The sequence below is a fragment of the Tenrec ecaudatus genome, chromosome 1 (genome assembly GCF_050624435.1).
Source record: "Tenrec ecaudatus isolate mTenEca1 chromosome 1, mTenEca1.hap1, whole genome shotgun sequence".
Lineage (NCBI taxonomy): Eukaryota > Metazoa > Chordata > Mammalia > Afrosoricida > Tenrecidae > Tenrec > Tenrec ecaudatus.
Window position 1 is genome coordinate 10,791,338 of NC_134530.1, and position 7,627 is coordinate 10,798,964.

Below are 7,627 nucleotides of genomic sequence, written 5' to 3' on the forward strand. Positions count from 1 at the left end.
AATCCATATATATACATACATCAATTGTATAAAGCACATCTGTACATTCTTTGCCCTAATCATTTTCAAAGCATTTGTCTCCACTTAAACCCTTTGCATCAGGTCCTCTTTTTTCCCCCTCCCTCCCCGTTCTCCCCTCCCTCATGAACCCTTGATAATTTATAGATTATTATTTTGTCATATCTTGCCCTGTCCGGCGTCTCCCTTCACCGCATTTTCTGTTGTCCGTCCCCCAGGGAGGAGGTCACATGTAGATCCTTGTAATTGGTTCCCTACCCAGTTGTTTTTAAGGAGGGTGTTGTTGATACTGGATAGTTGACAGCTCTCTCAATAATAATGTTTTGATGCATGTTGCAAAGTAGGGCCCATTTGTTACTGGGAATCACTGTGTACAACTCAACAATGTTAACATCATGGGCTCTACAAGGTTAGTTTGTAGCAAGGCATTGTACTCCTTAATATCATTGACTTTACAGGGTTTACTTTGTAACAATGTATTGTACTCTTTTTCGTAATCATTTTATTGGGGGCTCATATAACTCTTAGCACAATACATCCATCCATCCATCCATTGTGTCAACCACATTTGTACATTTGTTGCCATTATTCTCAAAACATTTGCTTTCTACTTGAGCCCTTGGTATCAGCTCATTTTTCCCCTCCCTCCCTGCTCTACCCCCCTCATGAACCCTCGATAATTTAGAAATTATTATTTTGTCATGTCTTACACTATCCAACATCTCCCTTCACCCACTTTTCTGTTGTCCATCCCCCAGGGAGGGGGTTATATGTAGATCCTTGTAACTGGTTCCCACTTTCTACCCCACCTTCCCTCCACCCTCCCCATATCGCCACTCTCACCACTTATCCTGAAGGGTTTATCTGTCCTGGATGCCCTGTGTTTCCAGTTTCTATCTGTACCAGTGTACATCCTTTGGTCTAGCCAGATTTGTAAGGTAGAATTGGGATTATGATAGTGGGGGAGGGGAAGCATTTAGGAAGTAGAAGAAAGTTGTATGCTTCATTGTTGCTATACTGAACCCTGACTGGCTCATCTCCTCCCTGTGACTCTTCTGTAAGGAGATGTCCAGTTGTCTACAGATGAGCTTTGGGTCCCCACTCCGCACTGCCCCTCATTCTTTGGGTCCCCACTCTGCAGTGCCCCTCTTACCATGATATGATTTTTTGTTCTTTGATGCCTGATACCTGATCCCTTTGACACCTCGTGATCACACAGGCTGGTATGCTTCTTCTATGTGGGCTTTGTTGCTTCTGAGTTAGATGGTCGCTTGTTTACCTTCATGCTTTTAAGACCCCAGACGCTACATCTTTTGATAGCCAGGCACCATCAACTTTCTTCACATTTGCTTAGGCAACCATTTGTCTTCAGTGATCATGTCGGGAAGGTTAGCATCATGGAATGCCACTTTAATAGAACAAGGTGTTCTTGCATTGAGGGAGTACTTGAGTTGAGGCCCAATGTCCAGTGACCTTAATACTAAACCTATAAATATATGCACATAGATCTATTTCCCCATCATCCTATATAAATATATTTACATATGTACATGCCTGTACTTAGACCTCTACGAATGTCTGCATTGTACTTGGACATTCACAGCTCAGAGACCATCTGTAATACTTCCTCAGATATCTACAAGTGTCCACCTGTTCCTACTTATCTTACATAATTTTAAAAATGTTTTCTTAGAATTGATGTCCAAACACACTCAACACATTGTAATCGACTGGCTTCAGGTTGTCTTTTTTTTTTTTTTTTTTGTGACCTATAAATTCCCCTTGCATCTTTATTTCTTCTTTCTTTTAAAGATATGAGTCATTTGTTCTAGGGCAGGGGTTCTGAACCTTCCTCAGGCTGTGACCCTCTAATACAGTTCCTCATGTGGTGGTGACCCCCCAACCATAAAATTATTTTCGCTGCTACTTCATCACTGTCATTTTGCTACGGTTATCAACTGGTGACTCCTGTGAAAGGGTCATTCGATAATTTATAAATTATCAAGGGTTCGTGAGGGAAGGGGGAGTGGGGAGGGAGGGGAAAAATGAGGAGCTGATACCAAGGGTTTAAGTAGAAAGCAAATGTTTTGAGAGTGATGAGGGAAACAAATAGACAAATGCACTTGACATACAGTGGATGTATGTAGGGATTGTGATAAGCTTTGTATGAACTCACAATAAAGTGATTTTTTAAAAGGGTCATTTGACTCACAAAGGGGTCGTGACCCACCGGTTGAGAATCTATGTTCTATAGCTTCTCAGTCTAAATTTTGGTGATAACCTGCGGTGTTGTTTGGTTTTTTTTTTTTTTAACTGATAGCATTCAAAAGCTCATGCTTATTGGTTGGATAGAGACAGCGAGAACCCCTGAGACTCTGGCCATTAGTCACCCCTCAGGACTAGAACATGGCTCAGTTTTGAGCCAAAGGCTCGGCGGCTTGATAAGGAGGACAATCATACAAGTGAGACACACACTGCTTCGAATAAGCAACCATTTGATACCAGAAAAGCGCCATTTCCCCCTGGACCAAGTTCTGAAAGGTCAGGAAGGGAAGAGGCCTGGAGACAAAGGGAGGAAGTGGGGTACGTGAGGGACACCTTGTGGGAATTGCCATCAAAGACATGAAAGCAAATGTGGAAGAATTACTGAAAGAAACCTGATTGGCTCTGCAACCTTCACCCTGGTCACAATAAAGAGCTGTAAAAAGTGTATCACAAAACATACGTGGGATCAAGTGCACACGTACACACTCACCACTGAACCATTTAAAATGCACGGCTCAGAGCTTTTCAGATACGTGCACTGCCAACGATGTGCAGCCATCACCACAAACATGGGCTAGACCAGTGGTTCTCAACCTGTGGGTCGCGACCCCTTTGGGGTCCAATGACCCTTTCACAGGGGTTGCCCAATTCATAATAATCACAAAATTACAGTTATGAGGTAGCAACGGAAATAATTTTATGGTTGGGGGGGGGGCAGTCACCACAACATGAGGAACTGTATTAAAGGGTCATGGCATTAGGAAAGTTGAGAACCACTAGTCTAGACCAGGGGTGTCAAACTCAATTAAAACACGGACCATTTGGTGCAACAGGCAAGATTCACGCGGGCCACATCACATTTGCAAATTTTGTTAAATTTATATTTTGAAGTGAGGATTCAGGAATACAGATAGGATAATTAAAACACTATATAATTGCTTTTATTTGAACATTTATTTTATTTAATGGATCTATAAAGTTATTCTTTTTTACCCAAAACTTGCCAGTGCTTTCCTCCTACTAGTTTTCACTTACCTCTTAGGTTGTGACCGGAAAATATAACAAAGTAACCAATAAAAACCACAAAATGTTGGACAGCTGACAAAAGGGATGCACAATCGTAATGACTTCCCTCTGAAAACATTAGCTAGCGCTGCCACTAGGTATGACTCATAGCAGCACGGCCCAGAGTGCTCTAACCTTTTCATTATTGGGATCTGTTTACATTACGTGACACTGAGAGTGGCAGACACATCGCTTCCAAACGTCACCGGAACTGAGTCAGCGCGTTTACACACGTCCACAGGCCCCCAGGAAAGGCACTGGGCCACGTGCAGACTCATCTTCCGAAGTTTAAGGGTTCATAAGGGAATTGTGTGTACAGTATGGCCTCCATCTCTCCTAAGCGCTGTTTTCTTCATCATGATTTTTTTCTATGTTCATTTCATTTCAGAGCATCATGGGCCATGAAAAATTACCTCGGGGGCCACATGCGGCCTGTAGGCCGCCAGTCTGACACCTCTGGTCTGGACCATGCTCACCACCCCACGGCTGTCCCATGCCCACTCCACCTGTATACTCCTCGTCTGCCTGCCACCATCTCTGGGCAAGCACCTGCAACCCACTAACTGATCTGCTTTTCCATCTCTATGGGCCATATGGTGCCGTTGAACATGTGCCTTTGTCTCTTGTGTTTCCTGCCAATCAGCAGTGAGCGCTGAAGGCAGGGTTGGGCGCTCACGGCCAGTGCCATTTACTCACCTTGTTTGCTGCCAGCCATCTGGTCCCCAGGTCCTGACCATACCATGCCCAATGAAATGCAATGCTTCCCGGTCTCGTGCCAGTCCATGAACCGATTCTCAGAAATGCATTGTCAGACCTTTCTGTCCTGTCCATATGAGTCTGGAAGTGCCTCTGAAGCCTGGCTAACATCCTACATAGCAACACACAAGCCTCCGGGGGCAGATGCCTGGATGATGTTGCCCGAATGGTACCCTGGTGGAGAATGGAGGCCAGGCCTCTTGCATGGGTGGTGAGAATTCTACCACGGAACTACCAATGTCCCTGTGAGAGCCTCTTCTATGTGAGTCCTGCAGACATTAGCTTGGTAGCTCATTTTCTGGTATAATGAGATGACCCAGAACATTTTGTATATTTCCTGTCCGGGACCCAGAACCAGACATGTCCCTGGGGCTCCCTGGGAGCCCAGTTTGAGCATTTGGAGTACTCATTGCCCCCAGGTCAATGTTTGTTTCTGATCTTTGGCAGAGCTCAGGCATGTTTTCTATATCTACATATCACACATGTACAGATACACGTATACACACAGACATATAGCAAATTTTACTTAATCAGCCTAACACCTGTGTCTCCTAGTCCTCCTCCTGAACATCCCAGTTCGTGACATTAACCTGATTTTTTTTTTTTTGCTTTATGCCCCGCCTCATGCACAAGTTCCACGACTTGGGTCAGGCACACCTCAGTCCTGAAAATGGCATCCTTGCTCTTCCACACTCCAAAGAGGCCTCCTGCAGCAGACCCACTCAATGCAAAACGTCCTTTGATCCCCTGACTGCTGATCCCATGAGCATTGCTTGTGGATCCAAGTAAAGATCAAACCTTGACAACCTCAACCTGGACTCCATTTATCATGATGTGACCTGTTGGTCCAGTCGTGAGGATTTTGGTCTTTACAGGAAGTTGTCATCCATCCGGAGGGCTATGATCCTTGATTTTCATCAGCAAGTGCCTCAGTTCTTCCTCACTTTAAGCAAGCAAAGTTGTGTCATCTACCCATTACAGGTTGTTAATAAGCCTTCCTCCAATCCTGATGCCACACTCTTCTTTATGTAATTCAGCTTCTCTAATTACCGTATATACTCGAGTATAAGCCAACCCGCATATCAGCAGAGGCACCACAAAATAACTGCATTAAAAATGTGCTGGACCAATGGCGCTACAGGGGACAGCACCGGAGACACAGTGTGGGAATTGCACCTGACCTGATCCCACCACACCGAGGCAAAGCACTGGGGGAGTGCAGCAGAGCAGCAAGGGAATGGAGTGGCAAGGTCCCCAGGGAATGCTGAAAGTGGACTTTGGGGCCAGGGCGTGGCGCCCCAACAGACAGGACTGGAAAATACTCCTAAAGGCCAACAAACAATCCTTGAACTAACTACAAGCTTTTCTATCTTGAAAAAAAAAATGTGCTGGAAAACTTGGCTTATGCATGAGTATATATGGTATTTGTTCAGCATATAGCTTGAATAAGTATGGTGAGAAGATACAACCCTGGCACACACTTTTCCCGACTTTAAACCATTCAGTAGTCTTTTGTTCTGTTTGCACAACTGCCTCTGGATCCATGTACCATATGTGCTCTGAATAAGCACAATGAACTGTTTTGGAATTCCCAGTCTTCTCAGGGCCTATCCAAAGTTTGTTATAATCCAAACAGTTGAATGTTTGGCATAATCGATGAAACACAAGTCAACATCTTTTGGGTGGTCTCTGCTTTTAGCCAAGATCCACTTGACATCAGCACTGATATCCTAAGCCACGATATTCTCCATTGCAATATCTGCATGGCATAGTTGGACATTGAATAAGGAAGACCGTAGAAGAATTGATGCATTTGAATTGTGGTGCTGGAGAAGGATATTGGAAGCATCACTGACTGCTGAAAGGATAAACCTATCTGATTTAGAAGCAAGGCCAGAGTGCTCCTTAGAAGCAAGGATGGCAAGACTTTGTCTCACATGCTTTGGACATGTGGTCAGGAGAGACCCGTCCTGGAGAAGGACACCATGTTTGGAAAAGTGGAGGGCTGGCAGAAAAAAAGGCCCTCGACGAGGTGGACGGACACAGTGGCTGCACCAATGGGCTCAGGCACAGGAACCACGGTGAGGAGGGTGCAGGACCAGGCAGTGTTTTCATTCTGTTGTACACGGGGTTGCTATGAGCCAGAGCCGGCTCAATAGCACCCGCAGCACAACATACTCAGGTTCCAAAAAACAATGTACACACCGCCGACAGGAACAGTCGTATTCATGAGAAGGGTCCAAAATGTTTGAGGAAACAGAGAATTTAAAGAAAATGAAATATTTCTAAGAACTTTTTAAAGCCACGTGCATCGTAGTGTCAAGGATTTCATTTTCCTTGGATCCGTAGTCTAGGTCCACGGAACCAGCAGTCAAAACCTCAAAGGCCGTATTGCATTAGGCACATAGTACCCTGTCCTATAGGGTCACTATGGGTCAGCATCAACTCTTGCATTGGGCACAGTAGCTAAAGACTTCTTTAAAGAGAGAAAGAGGAAGGACATCACTCTGAAGATTAAGGTGGACCTGGTCCAAGCTGTGGTATTTTCAAAACCGGACAATGAATAAGAAAGAATGCAGAAGAAGAATTGCTGCGTTTGGCAAACAGGATTGAACGTACCGTGGATTGCAAGAAGAATAAACATGTCTATTAAATGATTAAAACAAAATAACGAACACATCTGTCTTGGAAGAAGTACAAGAGAGAGGTCGTAAACTGTGGCATGCTCCGCCTCACATTTTCTGGACATGTTGTCAGGAACGACCAGTCCCTGAAGAAGGACTCAGGCTTCATAGAGGGCCGTCAAATCCCAGGAAGACACTCAACAAGATAGATTGACCTAGTGGCCACAATAAGAGATTTCTTTGACTAAAAAAAAAGCTTTGTTTTCTAATTACATAAAACACTGCTGTGATTGCGAAGTCAAATCTGAAATGCAAGATATAAGCTTGAGAAGTCTAGCCTTTCTCGTTTTTAAAAAAATTTTATTAGGGGCTCATACAACTCTTATCACAATCCATACATATACATACATCAATTGTATAAAGCACATCCCTACATTCTTTGCCCTAATCATTTTTAAAGCATTTGCTCTCCACTTAAGCCCTTTGCATCAGGTCCTCTTTTATTTTTCCCTCCCTCCCTGCTCCCCCCAGTCTAGCCTTTTTCTTTGTCCCTTCCATCCTCCTCTTTCCTTCGTTAGGTGCTATCTTACAAGAGAATGAGACACCATGTGGCCTGCGCCATACTCACCATTGTTCCTATGCCTGAGCCCATGTGGCAGCCACCATGTCAGTCTATCTCCTCGAGGACCTCTCTCTTTTTCTCCGGCCCTCCACTTTACCAAGCATGATCTCCTTCTCCAGTAACTGGCCCCTGCTGACAGTGTGTTCAAAGCATGTAAGACAAAGTCTGGCCGTCCCTTGTCTCCAAGGAGTTCAGTGGCTACACCTCTTTCAGACAGATTTGCTTGTCCTTTAGGCAGTCCATAATACTTTCAATATTCTTCTCTAGCAGCACAATT